This window comes from Neophocaena asiaeorientalis, unplaced genomic scaffold (assembly GCF_003031525.2).
Source record: "Neophocaena asiaeorientalis asiaeorientalis breed wild unplaced genomic scaffold, Neophocaena_asiaeorientalis_V1.1 scaffold59, whole genome shotgun sequence".
In the NCBI taxonomy this organism is placed as follows: Eukaryota; Metazoa; Chordata; class Mammalia; order Artiodactyla; family Phocoenidae; genus Neophocaena; species Neophocaena asiaeorientalis.
The window spans coordinates 12187146-12209308 of record NW_020174268.1 but is presented as its reverse complement, the minus strand read 5'-3'; positions in this window follow the sequence as shown (position 1 = coordinate 12209308).

Below are 22163 nucleotides of genomic sequence, written 5' to 3'. Positions count from 1 at the left end.
AAAAAAAAAAGAAAAAAAAAAAGAAAAAAAAAAAAAAAAAAAAAAAAAATCCCTGTCCTTGTGGAGTTGATATTCTAGTGGCAGAAGACAGGCAATAAAAAAGTAGGCAAGAAAAGAATATTAGAAGGAGAGCAGTGCTGTGAAGACAAATACAGCAGAGGGAGTGGATAAGGAGTCCCACGTATTACGTGATGCTGGGAAGGAGCGTGCGGTTTTAATTGGGTGGTTGAGAAAGACTCACTGAGAAGGTGACAACTGAGCAAAGACACAAAGGAGGTAAATCAATTAATAATGGTAAATGCTCAGTACAGGCAGACCTTGTTTTATTGCACTTCGCAGACACTCTGTTTTTTTTACAAATTGAAGGTGTGTGGCAACCCTACCTCAAGTGAGTCTATTGGTGCCGTTTTCCCAACAGCATTTGCTCCCTTTATGTCTCTGTGTCACATGTTGCTAATTCCCACAGTATCTTAAACCTTTTCATTACTAGCATATTTGTTACAGTGATCTGTGGTCAGTGATTTTTTTTTTTTTTGATTTCAGGTTGTAAGGGAATCGCTTTATTATTTCGGTTGTTTCAGGATTTTCAAAGGTATGCTTCAACCTTCCTAGGTGTGATGTGAATCCATGTTCCTTACTAAAAATATGTTTAATATTTTTATACAGGCATATCTCACTTTACTGTGCTTTGCTTTATTGTACTTCCATTGTGTTTTGAAGAGTTGTTTTTTTTTTTTTTTAAAACAAATTGAAGGTTTGTGGCAACCTTGCATTGTCAGATGATGTTAGAATTTTTTTTTTAATCTTTATTGGAGTATAATTGCTTTACAATGGTGTGTTAGTCTCTGCTTTATAACAAAGTGAATCAGCCACACATATACACATGTTCCCATATCTCTTCCCTCTTGCGTCTCCCTCCTTCCCACCCTCCCCATCCCACCACTCCAGGCGGTCACAAAGCACCAGCTGGTGATCAATGATCTTTGATGTTACAACTACCACTTGCTGGAGGCTCAGACGATGGCTAGCATTTTAAAGCAATGACATATTTTAAAATTAAGGCATGTACAGTAATATTTGAGACATATGTATTACATACTTAATAGACTACGATAGTGTGTAAACATAACTTTTATATGCACTGAGAAACCAAAACACGTGTGACCCTATTGCGATATTCGCTTTATTGCAGTGGTCTGGAACAGGACTCATGGTATTTCTGAGGTCTGCCTGCACACTGTTAGCACTGAATTAATATGAATACTTCCCTCCCTTTAGATTCTATTCAGTAATACACATAGTCATCAGTGTGCTCATCATCTATCATTAAGATGAGATTTCTGGTAATGAGAGTCAATTTTCAGCCCACTTTCTGGGGTAACATTATTTAAATGCCAATGGCCAGCCGTGTCTTTCAAGCAGACAGCACCGAAGGACTCAGGGTGTAATCTTCCAGCTACGCTCCATCCCCTGGTTACGGCAGTGCCTGCACAGAAGGCCCAGGGTGAGCAGGACACACACGTGCGCCCATGCACACTACGGCCGCACAGGGCGGTGGGCGGAGCTCACCTCTCACAGCTTCATCCAAGGGAGCCTCGGAGGCAGGAACAGAGTACACGTTCAAGCGCTTATTAGCCAGGAATCTGATCCCTCTCACAGGTGAATAAGTGCTTGTCAACACACTGTTTTCTCTTAAAAAAACAAAACATTCTTTAGGCATTTCTCAAGGAAGATGATATGAACATTGCTGAGTTGAACTGCTCTTCTTACATTCAATTTCTAAAAAGCACAGACAGAGCCTATGCTCTGGATTAAATATAAGAACAAACTGTAGAAGAGGACTCGATGGTTCTTTAGGATACGGAGGAATGGTTTACTTCTCCTTTAGAGTTTTTCTTGGTGTACACATTCTAATCAATTTAAACAAGGAAGCGTTCATCTGGCACGTCACCTGTTATACTAGAAATGTCTTTAAGGACTCCCACCTGAAAATGGGGCTGGACTGCCCTGGTGACAGAGGAATGCTAGAATCTATCGCATCCTGACTGCATTGTCAATCACCACAGGCACTACTCGTAAAGCCCCATTTTAAGAAACAACAAAAGAAGAAAGAGTCAAATGATAAAAGCATCGTGGGCCTGAGAATATTACATATTTTATCACTGTAATTAAATGATACACATCAGCAATGGGAAAAGTTTACTGATTCTTTTTTTTTAATAGACCTTTATTGGAGCATAATCGCTTCACAATACCGTGTTAGTTTCTGTTGCACAACAAAGCGAATCAGCCATGTGCAAACACATGTCCCCATATCCCCTCCCTCTTGAGCCTCCCTCCCACCCTCCCTATCCCACCCCTCTAGGTCATCACAAAGCACCGAGCTGATCTCCCTGTGCTATGCGGCTGCTTCCCACCAGCCAACTATTTTACATTCGGTAGTGCATATAAGTTGATGCTACTCTCACTTGGCCCCAGCTTCACCCTCCCAGCCCACGTCATCAAGTCCATTCTCTATGTCTACCTCTTTATTCCTGCCCTGCAGCTAGGTTCATCAGTACCATTTAGTTCTCATTACGGGTGGGTTCAGTGCCTGTCTCATTTCCAGCATTAGTACCAGAGGAAAATAACAAGGCGACCTCAGATTCACAAGATTCAGATGATCATACCTTGGTGCCATAATCGTGCCTGGGGTGGAGAGCTGGATGGGCATTCGTTGTTTCTTACAAAACCTCCTATTGATCTGAAGTACTTCTGTAATCTAAGAAATGAAGAGAGAAAGAGATTGAGATCTACTTAGATAGCTATAGCTATAGATTTTTTTCATACACACACACACACACACACACACACACATTTCTAACTATAAAAAATAAAAGAAATAAAACTGTAGCATTAAAGCACTGTCTGCGGGAATAAAATTCAAGGGCTTAGAGTTGACTACCTGGCCCAAGATGGCTGGAGGGATTTTCTCCCGGACATACTTCATGTAGTCAACTGTTGCCTCGAGAATCGAAGCTGCATCATTCTTTCTCTCCTTCACATACGGCAACAGGGTACGCAGCTGCTCACAGCAATACTTGATTCGCTCTCTGAGCAGAGAAATGTAATAAATAAGGAATAATTAGCCTGTTTTCTTCCTTGTGCACAAGGACGACCGATCCCTCCTCTGGGTTTGTTTATAAAGGAACCGGCCCCTGCCTTTCTAGTCTCTGTTTTAGAGGAGGGCCATGTCCCCACAAGCCAGAAGTCTCCACAGCCCCTGGAATCACAGCTTTCTGGAGCACGGCTCACACTGCTGCCAAGTACAGTGTCTGTGCTGATGGCAGCCCAGCTCACTCTTCCCCGTGAGTGTGCAGGATGCCCAGACACTGAGGACACCAGAGAACACCCCTGCTGCCTATGGAAACCTACAGGCACGCATCCCTCAGAGGAGAGGATCACACACCATACACATAAATCCTTTTGTGATTCACACTAGAAGCCTGGAAGGCAAAGAAAGAGTCCTCAGGATATTCATGTCACTCTGACCTGGACCACATTTCCAACAATACGCAATTAGCAACTTAGAATACATGGGCTTCACCTGTGTTCTGAGCCAAAGGAAAATCAGAAGCCTGCTTCCTTTACATGAGGTAGGTAGATGGACAGAACAAATAAACCAATATGCAAATCAGAACGTCATCCAGGCTCATATCAGAAAGAAACTAACCTAAGTCTTTCACAGTTCTGAAGGGAAATACATAGGAAATGTAACTCTAAATTGATCTCAGGCTTTGTGACCTTCAGTTATCCGTGTGTTCAGTTAATAAGCATTCTTAAGCACGTTTTGCACTGAATACTGCCTTGACATGTACGGGATCAAAGGGTGGCTCTGCCCATTACTAGCTGGGACCTCTGGCAACTTACTAAACCTCTCTGAACCTTAGAATGACAAAAATAAATGGATTTTTAAAAATCCACTTTGTCATATAGCCAGTGAATAACTCAAATATTTCAGATCAGTGGGTGGTATTTTAATTGGGCTTTGAGGAGCTCTGGGGGTTCTGTGGAGATGTCTCAGGCATCACTCTGTAAAAGGGATGGAAAAGTCAACAATTTGACATGTGTATGATGGGCTCTGAAACTTCATATACCCTTCCACATGGTACTTTCACTTACAAGGATCTCAAACACAGAACAAACTTCCTGTAAAATGACATCCATTAGTCTATCAGTAAAACAGGAAAAACAATTTAAACACACAAAATGAGTGGATGCTTAAGTAAGCTCAGTAGAATATTATCTGGCAGTGGAAATATGTTATAAAGCTTACTGGGGGGGCTCCCCTGGTGGCGCAGTGGTTGGGGGTCTGCCTGCCGATGCAGGGGACACGGGTTCATGCCCCGGTCGGGGAAGATCCCATATGCCGCGGAGCGGCTGGGCCCGTGAGCCATTGCCGCTGAGCCTGCATGTCTGGAGCCTGTGCTCCACAGCGGAGACACCACAACAGTGAGAGGCCCGCGTACAGAAAAAAAAAAGAAAAAAAAAAGCTTACTGGGGAAAAAATAGTATATTTCTATAGGAGACAAGTATAAGATACAGGACAGCATATAACATATGATCATAGCCATTAAGGAAAAAATATGGCAAAAAAAAAGACAAAGCAAAAGCATCAAGTAATCATTATTTCTGGATAGTTGGGCTATAGAAAATATTATTTCTTCCTTTAATTTTCTACGTTTTCCAAATATCTTTGTGGGGCATATATCACTTTTATAATGAAAGATCGTATTAAACATTTTTCCAACATTCATTAGGAAAATGTTCAAACATACAGGAAGATCGACAGAATTAAGATTTCTTAATTCTTAAAAGTTGAAAGAATTAAGAATTTGTACAGGGAACACTTATATACCCACTACCTAGAGTCTATGGTGAACACTTACTGTCTATGCTTTGTCATATATGAATCATCCCACTGGCCATACACATCAACCTATTTCATTGCACTGAAGCATTTCAAAGTAAGTTGTAGACTTCAGTACACTAAACCCCTAAACGTATAGCTACAGTTCGAATTATTTTATTTTCGGGTAAAAGTTACATAAAATAAAATGCACCAATCTTAAGGGTACTATTCTATGAGTTTTGACAAACGTACAAAACTATGTGACACAAACTACCTAATCAACATTCTCATAACCCCAGAAAGTTCCTTATGTTCCTTCTTGGTCAGTCTCATCCCCCATAAGAGGCAACCACATTTCTGATATTTTTCTATCTCACATTACTTTTGTCTCTCCTTAAACTACGTATAAATCAAATCTCACAGCACGCGTCCTTTTATGTAAGGTTTCTTTCACCTGCATAATGTTTTTGAGATTTATCCATGGGGCTGCTTTGTTCCTTTTTATTGAGGAACAGTATTCCGTAGTATAAATACGCCACAGCTTATTTATCCATTCTTTTATTGATCAGCACTTTGGCTGTTTCTTATTTTTATCATTATGAATAAAACTGCAAGATCTTCTGTACATCTTTTTGTGAACGTATGTTTTTATTTCTCTTAGGTAAATGTCTAGGAATTGAATTGAAGGGTTATTTTACAAATTTAGAAGAAACTAGCAGAACTTTCCCCCAAACAGTACCAATTTACCCTCCCACCATCCATGTATGAGAATTCCTGTTGTTCCACATCTTGGATAGCATTTAATACTGTCAGTTTTAATTTTTAAATATTGGCCTTTCAGAGGTATGTGTGGTAGTATCTCATGCTTTAATTTGCATTTCCATGACAACAAAGTACGTTAAGCATTTTTTCTGCTGCTTATTGGGCTTGTGTATTACCTTCCTTTGTGAAGTATCTGTCTGAATACTTTACCTCCATTTTAATTGGACTGTAGGTCTATTATTGAACTTTAAGAGTTCTTTGTATATCCTAATATCAGTATTTTGTCAATATATTTGTTTTGCAAATATTTTCTCCCAGTCTGTAGTTTGCCTATTTATTTTCTTAGTGGTGTCTTATGAAAGAAAAAGCTGTAAATTTTGATGAGCCTAATTCATCTACTCTTTCTGTTATAGTTATTGCTTTCTGTGTCATAAGGAACAGCCGCCTACCCTCAGCTAGCGAAAACATTCTCCTATGCTTTTTTCTAGAACTGTAGTGTTCAGTACAGTAGCCATAAGCCACATGAGTCTATTTAAATATGAATTAAAAATTAAACAAAAATTTGAATTCATTTCCTAAGTCACAATACCCACATTTCAAATAATAATATGACTAGCAGCTACCTTACTGGAAGCAGATATAGGCCATTTCTAACACTGCAGAAAGTTCTACTGAACAGTCCTATTCTAGAAGCTTTATAGTTTTAGCTTTATATGATAGCCCTCTCTATACTTCATGTTGAATTAATTTTTATATGGTATGAGGAAGGGGTCAAGTTTCATTGTTTTTTTCATATGGATATCCTGTTGTTCCAGCACCATTTATAGAAAAGACTTTTGTTTCCCAAGTTGTTTGTCCTGGTGATTTGTTGAAAATCAAGTGACCATAATGTGTGGGCTATTGTGTTTCATTATCTACTGGTCAACCTTCATGTTAGTAAAATGCTGATTAATGTAGCTGTATGCTAAGTCTTGAAGTCAGATAGCTTAAGTGCTCCAACTTTGTTGTACTTTTTCAGGATTACTTTATTCTAAGTCCTTTCATATTCACAGTCCTTTCCACACAGTTTTTGAATTAGACTGTTGATTTTTACCCAAAAAAGTCTATTTGAATTATTGTTTAGATTTAAATAAAGTTATATTTCAATTTAGCGAGAGCTGACATCTTTTTTCTTTTTTTTCAGTAAATTTATTTATTTTTTGGCTGCATTGGGCCTTTGCTGCACACAGGCTTTCTCTAGTTTCGGCAAGCGGGGGCTACTCTTTGTTGCCATGCACGTGCTTCCCATTGTGGTGGCTTCTCTCGTTGTGGAGCATGGGCTCTAGGCGTGCGGGCTCAGTAGTTGTGGCTCGCGGGCTCTACAGCACAGGCTCAGTAGTTGTGGTACACGGGCTTAGTTGCTCCAAGGCATGCAGGATCTCCCCGGACCGGGGATCAAACCTGTCCCATGCATTGGCAGGCAGATTCTTAACCACTGCGCCACCAGGGAATTCCCAAGAACTGACATCTTAACAATATAAGTCTTTTAATTCATAATTATGTATAATGCATGATTTAGTTTTTCTTTAGTTTATCACTGCAATATTTTGAGTGACCACTGTACAGATATTATGTCTTTTATGTATTTTTGTTCCTAAGTATTCTAAGGCTTTTTAACCCTATTTTCCATATAATTATTTCATTTTCCAATTATTCACTGCTAATATAGAAAAATACAATTGATTTTTGTACACTGACCTTATATCCTATGACCTTGCTATATTCATCTTTTGGTTCTAGTAGTTATTTTGTAGGATCTTAGGACTTTATACATAAACAATCATGCCATCTATAAATGAGAGAGTTTTGTTTCTTTCTTTCTAAGAATAGGCAACCTTACTTCGTTCCAGATCTTTTTAAGGAACAAATGGTCAAAATCTCATCGTTAAGTACAATGTTAGCTATAGGTTTTTCATAGATGCCCTTTAACAGATTCAGGAAATTCTCTTCCATATCTATTTTGCTGGAAGCTTGGTTTTTTGTCTTTTAATCTTATGTTGTCAAATAAGTTTTCAGAATCTGTTAATCTATTGTTTTCTCCTTCATTGTGTTTAATGTGGTGAATTATATCGATTGATTTTTGAATGTTACATCAGCCTTGCTTTTCTAGGATAAACCCAGTGTGGTCACAATACATTATATCTTTATCTATTACTTCATTCAATTTGTTAAAATTATGTCAAGTATTTTTATGTCTCTGTTCATGAGAGATACTGGTCTGTAATTTTCTTTTTTTATAATATCTTTATCAGGTTTAGGGTTATGTTGGCATCAGGAAATGGGTTAGGAACTGTTCTCCCTCCATTTTCTGTAAAATCTAAGACTGGTTATTACCTCTTCTTTAGATTTTTAACAGAATTCATCAGTAAAACCATCTGAGTTTGGCGTTTTCTCTTTGGTACTTTTTTTGTTTTCTAGTAAGTTCAATTTCTTTAATATAGAGGGCTATTCAGATCTTCTGCTTCATCTAGTATCAGTTTTGGTAAATTGTGTTTTTCAAAAATTTGCCCATTTCACCTAAGTTGTTGAAGTTATTGGCATAAAATTATTTAAAATATACCCTTTTATATGTTTATTGGATATGTAGAGGTAATTCCTCTTTCATTCATGATATTGGTAAAATGTTTTGTCTCTCTCCTCACCTGCCCGCCTCCCTCCCCTTTCTGTTTACTTTGGATTTACTTCATTTTACTTTTTCTAGCCCCTTAAAATGGACCCTTAGGTCACTGATTTTTAGATCTTTTGCCTTTTCTAATATAAGCATTTAAAGCCCTAGTGTTGGGACTTCCCTGGCAATCCAGTGGTTAATACTTCGACTTCCAAAGCAGGGGGTGCGGGTTTAATCCCTGCTCGGGGAACTAAGACCCCACATGCCTTGCAGCCGAAAAACCAAACATAGGACAGAAGCAATATTGTAACAAAATCAATAAAGACTTTAAAAAAATAAAGGCATAATGTTTGCCGTAAGCTTTGCTTTAACTGAATCTCACAAATTTTGAAATATTCTATTATCATAATCATTCAATTTGCAATATTTTCCGATTTTTCTTGTGATTATTTTCTTTTACCCATGGATTATTTAGGAGTGTGTTCTTAAATTTCCAGATATTTGAGGTTTTTCTTCATATCAAATTCTTATTGGCTTCTAATTTAACTTAATTGTAGTCAAGGAAGATACACCTTGTGAATTCAACTTTTCTAAATGTACGGAAATGTACTATACCCCCCAGCATGGTTTATCTAAGTGAATGTACCATACGCCTTTGAAAAGAATGGGTATTCCGCTGCTGTGCTGGGTATGGTGTTTTACATACATCTACCAGATCAAGCTGGTCAACAGGGCTCACACCTTCTATATCTGACTGATTTTTGGTGTCCAGCTGTTGTATCAATTGCTGAGAGAGGGATGTGAAATCTCCAACAATGCTTGTCAATATGTCCCTTTAATTTTGTGAATTTTTGCTTCAAATACATAAACACTTGCTACTTGTGATTATTACATCATTCTGATAAGTTGAACATTTTAAATACCGAAAGTATGCATTTATCTGACAGACCTGGAATGATTATGTCTGCTGCTAAGGTTTTCACTACAGGTGCAAAAGCAAAGTGTTCTTGTACTTTCTGTCTGATTGTGGCAGTCAAGATGAATGAAAGAGTACAGGAGAAAAACATGGTAATACAGAGAAAAACATAGAGAATTTTTGCAACTCATAAATAACTTTGTAAACAGTGAAGAGCCTGTTTTACTCCCCCCCCAAAAAAAACACCTAAAATTTGAGTTAAAACAACCAACAGTTACAGATATTTTAATCTGATATTGTCATATAATTTTAGACTAAAAGAAGACACAGTTTGTTAATCCCAAACTCCTAAGTTATCTCTCCCCCTCTCCACTATCCCCTTTGGTAACCATAAGTTTGTTTCCTAAGCCTGTGAGTCTATTTCTGATTTGTAAGTAAGTTCATTTGTATCATTATCTTAGAGTCCACATATAAGTAATATCGTATCTGTCTTTAGCTGATTTACTTCACTTAATATGATAATCTCTAGGACCATCCATGTTGCTGCAAATGGCATTATTTCACTTTTTATAGCTGAGTAATATTCCACCATACACACACACACACACACACACACACACACACCACACCTTCTTTATCCATTCACCTGTTGATGGACATTTAGGTTGCTTGCATGTCTTGGCTATTGTATATGGTGCTGCTATGAACACTGGGGTGCATGTATATTTTCAAAGTAGAGTTTTCTCCAGATATATGCCCAGGAATGGGATTGCTGGAACCTCCACACTGTTCTCCATAGTGGCTGCACCAACTTACATTCCCACCAACAGTGTAAGAGGGTTTCTTTTCTCTCCACGCCCTCCCCAGCATTTATTGTTTGTAAACTTTTTAATGATGGCCACTCTGACTGGTGTGAGGTGATACCTCATTGTAGTTTTGATCTGCATTTCTCTAATGATTAGGGATGTTGAGCATCTTTTCATGTGCCCGCTGGCCATCTGTTATGTCTTCTTTGGAGAAATGTCTATTTAGATCTTCTGTCCATTTTTTGATTGGGTTGTTTGTTTTTTTGATATTAAGCTGTATGAGCTGTTTGTATATTTTGGAAACTAACCCCTTGTCGGTAACATCATTTGCAAATATTTTCTCTCAGTCCATAAGTGGTCTATTCATTTTGTGTATGGTTTCCTTTGCTGTGCAAAAGCTTTTAAGTTTAATTAGGTCCCATTTGTTTATTTCTGTTTTTATTTCCATTACTCTAGGAGACGGATCCCAAAAACGAATACTGTGATTTATGCCAAAGAGTGTTCTGCCTATGTTCTCCTCTAGGAGTTTTGTAGTATCCAGTCTTACATTTAGGCCTTTAAACCATTTTGAGTTTATTTTTGTATATGGTGTTAAAGAACCTTTGTGAAGGATGTTAATGTTGGCTCAAAAAAGTAGGATACCCAGCTCAGGGGCCCCATAGGGTCCTGCTGTTTTCTTTTTCCTTTGTGTTTGGAAGCAGTAATAGGCAACAACAGGCAAAAACGTGTTTTGTTTTTGTCATCCAGCACAGAAGCCAGCTTGGTTATGACCCAGTCCAAGTAAGTCAGGGAAAGAACCAGCTAAAAGAGATTCTAAGAGGCTGAATGGCATTTAGAGCCAAAGGTCTTGGTCCAAACTACGTCCTTGGTCTCTCCTCTGTACAAATGTGTCTCAGGCAATCAAGAACTCACAGAGAGAGGTCTCTTGGCCACATATGACTTAAGACCCTCTGAGAACTTCCTATTCTACCTTCCTTAAATTTCTAAGACTTGAAAAGTCTTTCCAGCCCTGGAAAAGTCTTCATTTGTGAGAAACTACAGCAAAACTTACTTTCACTTCAAGTGAGTGACATCCTGAAAATGATTAAACCGCCACCATTTTGGACTCACAGATACACAAACAAAATGAAGGTATCGCACTGCAAAGTATACACCTTACCAAGATAAAGACATATTTATATATTTAAAACATGCGTAATGAAAGGGATTTCATCAAGAATATTAGAATTAGCCAATTTTTATTAATCTGTTCTAATAAAAAACAACAGAGATGGTAGAGTTGTTTAAAAAAGAAATTCCCAAAGGCAAGTATTCAAAACCATCAGCTGGGATCATTATTTCCTCAACATTAGCAAATATCATGTTACCTATGCTGCTTAAAAACAAAAAAGAGCAAAACAAAGCAAAAAAAATAAAACCATAAGTAAAGCAGCTGATTGGGAGGAGGAGGAGAAAAAGGAAGAGAAATAGACTGGAAGCATCTATTTTAAGATTCACAGGCATAATCAGAAGGGTTAAGAAGAGGAAATGGCATAAAGTAATTAGGGACGGATTGTTACTTTCTGGTATCTCCCAAGCAAATCTCTAAGCAGAGGGGTCAGTTCCTGGTTACAGCTTTTCTTTCTGGGAAACAAAGATTTCTAGCCCTTTAAATAATGCAACAGGGGCAGACACCCCCAAAGCATCTTTGTAGTCCTCTAGACTAGTGGTTCTCAGATTTTAGTTTTCATCAACGACTAAAATTAAAAAAGAAAAACAACACAGAACTTTGGGGGACCAATAAAGGATTGCCAACATTCGATTCAGACATGAAAAATAATGAAAGCAAGGTACCATCTCCCAATAACATTTTGTTGTAAACCATTTACTAATATCACCATGATTTCAACATCAAATAAAGTATGGAAAACATAATCTTAGAATATGTTATATAAAATAAAGCTTTAAAAATACTCATTGCACTGTATTTTTCTCATTTCACTGCAGATTAGTGAACTCTATAGGATAGCCTGGCCAGCAGGCCCTAAAGTCTCCTCTTGGCTAAAGCAGCAGACATATGAGTGAAGGCCTTTTGAACCAGACTAGCCCATCTACCAGCCCATCTCATCAAGCCCAAAACCACACCATTTTCCCACTAATCTTCAGCAGACGATGGAGCACATTCGGCAGAAATGATCAACTTCCTCCTCCTTTCTGGCCCCATCAAAAGACTCATCTTTTCCCTCTTGCGTCATATATGTATAAGTGTAGCTGATTCACTTTGTTATACAGCAGAAACTAACACACCATTGTAAAGCAATTATACTCCAATAAAGATGTTAAAAAAAAAAAGAAGAACGTCCAGGCCAGGCACCAGCTGGGAGAACACAAACACTCCAGAAGGGGATGGCTGGGGAAGGCAGAGAACACAGGGCACGAAACAAACAAACAAACAAAAAGACTCATCTTTATCCACACTTAGCTTTAACTCCTTCTCTCCATTTTCAGTGGAAGAGGTGTTCTTCCACCTGGTTCTAGATTCCAAAGCCTTCTGCCTCTTCAGGGATGTAAATCCATTGCCAGTGCCCCTCACTGCCTGAAGGGAACTGAAGTTCTTTGACATTCCTCCCATTGAGAGGTGGGGTCTATATACCCTTCCCTTAGGCCTGGGTAGGCTCTGTGACTGCTCTGACCGAGAGCACATGGTAGAAGTGGCACTGGGCCAGTTTCTGGCCCCACGCCATGTGAGAGCGCAGCTTCCTCTTCCTGCCCCCTGGAACACCCTCTCCAGGAGCCCTGGGCTGCCACGGAAGAAGTCTGACAACCCTGAGACTAGCAGGCTGCGGAGCCCCGGCTGCGTTCAGCCTTCCAGCCATCCCTGCAAAGGCCCCAGACCCTCCTGACTGGACCATCCTCCAGCTGAAGGCTACCAAGGAACCCCAGTTAATGTCACACAGGCAGAAGAATTGCCTAGCTGAGTCCTGCTCAAACTGCTAACCCATAAAACCACATCTCAAGCCAATGAACTTCAGTTTCATTTTTTAAGCAGCCACAGATAACCAAAACATGAGTATCTTTAAGACCTTTGTCTCTCTTGCAGCTGTCTTCTTTTGGAAGATAAATACGAACATACTCAAGTCTGGCCCGGCCTTATCAAAATTTCTCATTTTCCCCTAAATTCCCTTTTACAGACCACACAGCTTCCTCTTCTCCTTCCTTTCATCTGCATTCTCACCTTTCATTCTCCATCTTTCTGCAACGGCACTTCTTCCCTAACCATGCCAAGGGAATTATTTTTGCCAAGGTCAGTGACATTTAGGTTTTGCTAAACACAGTCAACTGTCAGCTCTTCCCTTACTTAATCTCTGTGCCATGCGATACTGCTCAACACACTCCTTTAGGAAACCCTCTCCTCCCCTGTTCTCCTCAGTACCACTCCCTCCCAGTCTTCTTCTTATCTTCCTAGAAACTCTTTTTCCCCTGATCTCTTCTCAGCTGCCTGGACCTTAAATATTGAGGTTTTCCCCAAGGGCCTCTTCCCCACTTGTCTCTTCCCTACATGCTTTTCAAAGTCATTATATCCATCCTGCATCCACCGCTTCAAACAGATGCTGTATCCTGATAGCTCTCAAATCCCTGTTTCTAGCCTGGATCTTCTCTAGAACCTAAGGGCCAATTCCTTACTGGGAAGCTCCATATAAACGCAGCAAGAGCAAAACTCACCTCCCACTCCCAGCCTGCATTCCACGGTACTTCCCAGTCAGTCGATGGCTCCACCATCAACTTGGAAGTTACACCTGACTTCTCCTTCAGCCACATTCACGCTGATTCTACCTATTTCATATACTTAGAACTGGCTTACTTCTCACTATCCCATTTCTAACACCATAGTTCAGGATTTCATCACTTCTTATTACAGACTCCCCTGGCCTCCAGATTCAATTCACTCCCTAACATCCCGCTCAAGCGTTCATTCTAAGGTACAGATCTTATCATATCACACCTTTGCTAAAATCCTTTAGTGCAGGATGAACAGGTCAGGATGAATTCAAATTCCTTAACAGGACATACCCAGCCCTTACCTACTACCTCTCATCTCTTGCCCCTTCCCACTCGCACCCTTATGGCCAACTCTATGAAAATACCTGCAGTTCCACAAACTCACCGTACTTTCTTACACTGCTGGCCTCTGTACCTGCTACTCCTGCCATTTGAAACATCCTTCACTGATTTCTAAACCAAACTAAACCAATTTTTGTTTAAAGCTCAAGAAGCTATCGTCTTCTCAAGAAAGCCTTCCTGCCTCCTCATTCTGTCTTAGGTAACTTTCCTAGTGTCCTACTGTGTGTTCTTTTCTATCATGATATTTATTAAAACATAATTTCCTATTTAAGAGCCTATTTAGGAGTCTGTCTAAGCGCTAGACTAAGACCTCCTTGAAGGCAACAATTTATTTTTTACCTCAGTTCTCGAATCATATTCTGGCATATTAGACACTTACAGCTACTTGCTGAATGACTAAATGAATGAATGAGTGAGTAGCACGTATTGCAGGGACCAGTTCCAGATCTTCCCCAGCTGCCAGATTTACTAGTTTCGTACCGACTTTTGACAATATTATAAAGTTACAAAATTCATGGAAGCAATTTTTTCCTACAAAGGAACAATGCTAAAAAGGGGGCTGTAACAAAATTCACCTTCTCAGCTTTTCCTTGCTTGAGTGAAGAAGAGAAATCTTTTTGTTTTTCTCGAAATTTGACAACGGATCCTTTAATTCAAACCCAATGTCATTTCTTAGAGATTCAGAGCTAGAAACAAGAGAAAATCATACCATATAAAGAGGAAAATTGTCAGGCAATAGTAAACAATAAGCACCAATACACTAATCAAAGAATGCTTCTCTAAGTCCCTAGCTTTATACAAAGGTGCAGTAAATATCAAACCATTTTACCCTATGTATTTGGTACAGAATAGTTTACTTCAAAATTTCAAAAGAGTTTATTGTCAAGGTCATCATAAATTCAATGACTGATCAAGATTCTAAAATATACTGATAGGGCTTCCCTGGTGGCGCAGTGGTTGAGAGTCTGCCTGCCGATGCAGGGGACCCGGGTTCGTGCCCCGGTCCGGGAAGATCCCACATGCCCCGGAGCGGCTGGGCCCGTGAGCCACGGCCGCCGAGCCTGCGCGTCCGGAGCCTGTGCTCCACAATGGGAGAGGCCACAACAGTGAGAGGCCTGCGTACCGCAAAAATAAATAAATAAAAAATAAAATAAAATATACTGATAAAGAATAAGATACAAGCAGGACTAAAATATTCTAACCTCACTGAGTATGAGTATTCCAAATTACATGACTGTATCTAAAGGTACATTACAGGAAAAGCACGAAGGATTAGAGGGCCAAGATACACTACTGCAGCTTGATCAGCAACCGGCAGGTTACCTCCATGTAAAAAATTTGTCATTTAATCGACATTTTCTGGCTCGACCATTTTTCTAGAACTGCTCCAGGCATTTTCATTGATTTGATTTAAAAAAAAATTTCCCTAAAAAACTTACAAACTAATATTATCTCCTTTATCACAAGGGATATAACTTGATTTGAAAATTGACTTTTATTTAGAGTAGTAGGATTCTGAGGAAGAGCAAAGATACAAGATGAGTAGGGCTCAAAAATAAGTTGTAAGTAATACAAGAAAATCACAAGGCCTTCCAAAACCCTTCCCAACCCCACATCCCAGAAAAAGTTTAATACGGTAAATTTCTTTGAGGTTGAAATGCTAAATAAGATAAAGAAAGCTGTTGCTATCTCTGTGCTACTTAAGTAAGTGCATCTTTGGTTTAACCATGCTTATTGGTTGCCAAGTCTCTTCCCTGTTCAAAATAGTTGACGGTCACATTCTACAAATTCTGGAAGTGACTAACTCAAAATTCTCACCATCATCATCCATGTTCTCAACACTTGTGTCCATTCTTTATAGCCCTATGCTCTATTTAAAATCTCCTTGGAAATCAGCTTCAAGTGAAACAAAGAAATTCACTAAAATAGAATTTTTATAAGCATACAGTGTTAGAATTGAAGGGGTTTGAATGACCCCCGGTTCAATGCAGGTTTAAATGCTAGTTCTAATATCTCAAAGAGACAGAGACAAAGAGACCATCTTTAAGGGTTATTTTCAGTAATTGGTGGGGTAGGTTCACGAGTTCAGAAAAGACATTAGGGAGAAGCTTATTGGCAGACGGATAACAGCTTAGGATTCCATTGTTTTAAAAGTCTGAAACATCACTGCTTTTATTTAACCCAGTCTCTACTTTAACGTGCCCAGTGATGGGTCACTTACTACCTTACGATTCAACCTGCTCCCCTGTGGTCATGAAGTGCTTCCTTGTATTTACCTGGATACTCCTGTCATGTGTCCCCACAGTGCCAGCTCAGGATTCTGAAATATAGTACAGGTTGCATCCCTCTTCCACAAAACAGCTACTTTCTTTTGCATCACCCCCAGCACTTGAGCTGCTGTTGCACAATCAGTAAGTCCTCCAGAAATGTTTTTTAATGAAATGTACACAGTAAAAATTGCTACTACGAAAAAGTGAAAAAAACTAACCGAGCAAATAGATCAGTAGAAAAATATCTCAGGTGTTCACTGCAGGACTTCTGCAGGGGCAGTTCAGGTTCTTCAGGCTTCACAGAAATTTCATTCTTAACTGCAAGTTTTAAAAGAGGAACCATTTCAATTATTAAATCACTGGTGGGGATGATGTTAATCACACATATAAACCCTAATCAAAAATAGCTGTCATGTTTCACTCAATACATTTTACAAAGCAGCATTTTTTAAATAAAAAGCAATTTTTATAGATTTCAATCTGTGAAGCACGGAACTACCCAGGTGAGAAAGCAAAATTAAAACACTACATACAAGTTACTCCACAGCATCCTCTTTCAACCAGATTCTACTAACTTTGTGATAGGTGTGCTTACAAATGCATTCAACTGAGTTTGCTTATTATTTACAGGTAAATGTCAGAGACAGAAAATGCGTATGAGTCTTCAGTAAGTAGCTGCATTGTCAAAGCATCTGATGGTTGTGTTGTTTTTTGGTGTGGGGTTTTTTCGGGTTTTTTTGCTTTTTGTTGTTGCTGTTGTTTTTGTTTGTTTGTTTTGCAGCTGCTCATCCTAAGAGCAGAGCTGAGATGACTGGATGAGACATGGTTAGGACCAATAAGAAGGGTGCTAGACAGGTGGTGAGGAGCAGCTGCTCTATTTCCACTGAGAACCAAAATGAGAAGAGGCTGCAAAAGAACTCTGGTACCAGACAGTTACACATTTCATTTCCAGGAAGAACTCTGACACCTGCAGGGGATGGGAGGCCATTGGGATGTTACAAAACAGACTCACTCATCTTGCCTACATACTGAAGAAGGACATTAAAAAAAAAAGGAGGGGTGCACTGATCTTGTATCTTCTGGAGTATGAGCTTATCCATGATAATCCTGAAAGTGTCTTTCAGGTCCATTTTAAGAAAAATACCTCAATTTTACAAGATTTCCTACTAGTAACCTGGGTCTAGAAAAATCATAAGTAGTCATTGACAAACAATGATTCCAGTAGAATTTAATTTCAGAAATTGGAGTCTGTCCTTTTACAAGACAAATTAAAGCAATTTAATTGTCTTAAGTGTTTAGATGCTGGCAATACACATAATACAATACAGGTGAAGAGTTTAGAAATGTGAGGTCTCATTGAAGCACTGACACTAATTATCTGTGTCTAAAAATCTAAAATAGAAAGGATAACCACTCTGTTAACTTAAAGAAGTGAAATAATTTATATGCAAGTGTTTTGCAAAGCACAAAGACTCAAGGTTAATGGCTCTGGCTTTTAGACAATCATACAGCACAAAGCATGAATAATTCCATTCAAATGACTAAGAAGTTAGGCTACCAAAAAAAAAAACCACCCCAAAACCAAAAAAGACCTGTGCTTAACCACAACACTGCATTTGTCCCTTGTGCACATTTTAAACCTTTGAGGACAAGCTTTTTCTTCACAGGTATAGAACGCATGTTTCCCTTTATTTTATTCACACTTGTTTTCTTCATACTATGTTTAACAAGGATTACATGTTCATTCCTTATGGTATATAGCATACAGTTAATCCTTAACAAATAAAAGGCATAAGTGGAAAACCAACATAAAAATGTATAAATACAATTTTTGTAGAATCTTAGTTAGAATTTTTCTAACCCTTGGAAACCTGCTTTTCACTCACCAGTATTTGAGAAATATGTTTTCCAGTATTTTATCACAACACTCATTTTTTCCATTGTCAGTGGTTCAGTTAAAGTAATATCAGCTCCGTGACCTGAAAGACAACCTAAGAATCTTTGTATTAAATATTGACCTCATGATTTCTATTTGGGGAAAAAGCAGATAATATATCCAACAGGCACATACCTTTAAAGTTCTCAGGGACTATAAAAACAAAGAGCAAATGTATGTTTTTTTTCTTGCCAGATCTGAAAGGGAAAAAAAAAGTTTAAAATGAAGCAAAATCATCGTTCAAAAAATTGGGATTCAAACATTTAGCTCATTAGGAACGAACTACACTACAGTGACTTTCTTTATTTCATCAGAATTTAAAATGGTGGCATTAATATGGAAGTTTAGTGACAGTACCATCTCAAATCAGTGAGGGAAAAGATGGACTTTTTTTTTTTTTTTTTTTTTACAGTTCATAAAAGAAGAGATTGTGTTTTTATTTCTTGCAGTTGCACGAAGAGGCTTCTGAAGTGTGTGGCTGGGGTGGACAGTACAATTACAGATTATTTGAAAAATACGAGGGAGGGGAACATTCTCCCGAAACTGACGCTTGCTCTGTTTGAAGCTTTATTTATAATAGATGCTTTAGATTCTCTATTTCCTTTTAATGGGTAAGATAATCCAAAATTTGAGTCTTCAGTCAAACATACCCCTGGCTTCTCTGAGCAGGAGTGCAGTCTGTTAATAAGAACAGTTTTTTTATGGTTCATTTCTATGGCAACCACAAATGCCTGGCTCTCCACAACTGGGGAAGGGGTAAGTGAGAGAATAAGTGACTTTTTAAAAATAAACTTTAATTTTAGAATAATTTTGTATCTACAGGAAAAATATGAACATAGTAGAGTTCCCATGTATCCCAAACACAATTTCCCATACTGCTAACATCTTACATTAGTTTGGAATACTTCCAAATATTCCAAGTTAATGAGCCAATATTGATACATTATTATTAAGTTCATTCTTTATTCTGATTTCCTTAGTTTTTCTTAATGTACTTTATTTTTCTATGCCAGGATCCAATCCAGGATCCTACATTACATTCAGTCATTATATCTCCCTGAGGCTACTCTACATTGTGACACTTTTGCTGACTTTGTTTCTGATGATCTTGACAGTTTTGAGAATACTGCTCAGGTATTAGGTAGAATGTAAGACGGACCACTTTTGTTCTTGGCTTTAAATGATCCAAAATCTTATCCAGATTCTTGATCTAACCACCAGTTTCAAGAAATTTAAGGAAAAGAGGAATTTTTTTTTTAAATGCTATGGGGATGAAATCAGAATGTGTTAAGTTTTCTAAAACAAATGACCAGGGCTTCCCTGGTGGCACAGTGGTTAAGAATCCACCTGCCAATGAAGGGGACATGGGTTCGAGCCCTGGTCTGGGAAGATCCCACATGCCACGGCACAACCAAGCCCGTGCGCCACAACTACTGAGCCTGTGCTCTAGAGCCCGCGAGCCACAACTACTGAGCCCATGTGCCACAACTACTGAAGCCCTCACGCCTAGAGCCCGTGCTCTGCAGCATGAGAAGCCACTGCAATGAGAAGCCCACGCACTGCAACGAAGAGTAGCCCCCGCTCGCCGCAACTAGAGGAAGCCCGTGTGCAGCAACAAAGACCCAATACAGACATAAATAAATAAATAAAGTTATTTAAAATATATATATAACTCAGAATATTTACTAAGTTAATTATGTCAAACAAGTATCAATAGGATATTACTAAAATGGGACAAATCACCCAACTGAGCTCTATTCAGGCTTGTGTTCTATGAATTCTGAAAGAGAATTTGGGCTAAAAGAGAAGAGAGGAAAGAACACAGTTTCTATGAGGAAATGAGAAGCTCAGGCAGAAGTACTGCCGTCAAAATAGGCACAAGTAGGAGGGAGGATGGGATCCGACAGGCAGACTCAAGTGGCAGTAAGGAAGGCCCCTTAGCACACAGTGGGGTGTGGACCGTGGAAGTGCATAGGAGAGAATGACGCCTGTGTGTCACAGTGTCCACGGTGTGAACCTTTCCCATTTATTTTGTAAGGGATGAAAAAGCGTGGGGTATAACAGGGGTATGAATAATGGGATGAGGTGGGAAGGACAAACAGACTCAATAGATAGAAACATATTGGGTAGTTCAGTCCAGCTTTTGAAATAAAAAATACTTTGTGGACTCACAAAAACAACAAGTTATCGTAAGTTAAAATATTCTAGAATTTTTTAAAAAACAGATTCTTTGCTTTTGGAAATAATCCTGTGTCTATTTTTTTTTTAAATTGATATTACTGACAGGGAAATAGGTTAGATTTGGATATATGGATTTTTATACCCCGATGACTTTCAAATGTCAAGCTTCACATCAGACAGAGTTGGAATTCCTGGACTTTTGTCATTAGCACAGAATCGATTACCAACCCAAACACTTCCTCTGTCAGTGAAGCCCTAATTGTGCAGGAACCCCAGCAATCAATAGAGTTCCCAGAATCCAACACTCTGGTCCAGAGCTCAGCTTCTCATCCATATTCTGTACAAATTAATAAGCTAACAGAGTGTGCAGTTTCCAGGATCACCAAAAAAGGTCCTCTTTCCAATGAATGAATGTTCCTTAAAACTAAGCAACACCAAAACACAACAAAAATCTCCTTTCTCCACCCCAACTAACACCACTTCTTTCATATACCAAAACTAAGTTGCAGGTTCTGAGGCCTTAGAAGCACCTTCTCAATTGAGGTCTCCAGAGTTTTAAAAATCTGCAGTTTGCTGGGGGGCAATTTATTTATTCTCCTGTTTCACGGCATACACTGTTTAAATGACATGATGGATCCTGAGACTACGCTCCACATACGAGATTGGATATTGATGTTCTAGTGTCCACTCCTAGCCTATGCCCAGTACTCTCTGGAACTGGAGGCCGCCATAAGCTCAAACTGCAGCAGTGGCCCTTCCCAGCCTTGTCCCCACCCCTAAGTCTGGTAGCTGGGAAAAAAAATCATATAAAGGTGTTTTGAACTGAATTGTACACTCTGATGATCAAAGAACCTCAGGAAAGATCTGGCTGGCCGCTGAAATCTGTCATCTAATAGGAGGACCAAAATGTTCTTATAAGTCCCTATGAAGCCGGGGGAAACCTCTAAAGGCACTTCCTTTATAGGCACAGGGACGTCAAAGGACAAAAGCCAGTGTCATTTTTGGGTTGCATCCTTCTTGAGTACGGTTATCCATTATGCAACCTGTGGGCCCAAAGCAGCCAAATTAACTTGGTGTGGTCTATTTGGGACTTGTAACAAATAATATCCTTTATTAATTACTTAATGAATTAAAACAACCATTTTGAGTAAGAAAATTAAGAGTTTTACTGTAAATATGAAAACACTGAGTTCACTTGCTACTAACAGGGCACCTGTGATAAAATGCAGTGAAGTTCTGAGTTGATTCTGGTCAATAGTGAAGGTTGGTGTGCCCCATCCCCACTATGCTTTTTGTCAGGAGACTTTCTGCTGTGACCCTTCTAAGTCAGGTTCACCACATGACATGATGCTAGAAACAATAAACATCTAGAATGTCCCTCAGTTCCTATTTATAGAATAATGTTTTTAGTAAAACTACTTAGATGTTTTGTTGTTATAGTGTTTATGTCAAGTATTCAGGCAATGCAAACTGGCTGATCAGACTTCCTGAGTAGCACTGCCAAGTCAAGGATGTTCTGGAATTGGGGACACAGCAGGACAACTTGTTAGACCCTTGTGGCTCACAAGATTGGGTTTTCTTGGTGACGTAATAAGTTAGCTGATCAGACAAGCGAATCGACGTGGGAAAAAATAAAATCAGATTCAAACGTGA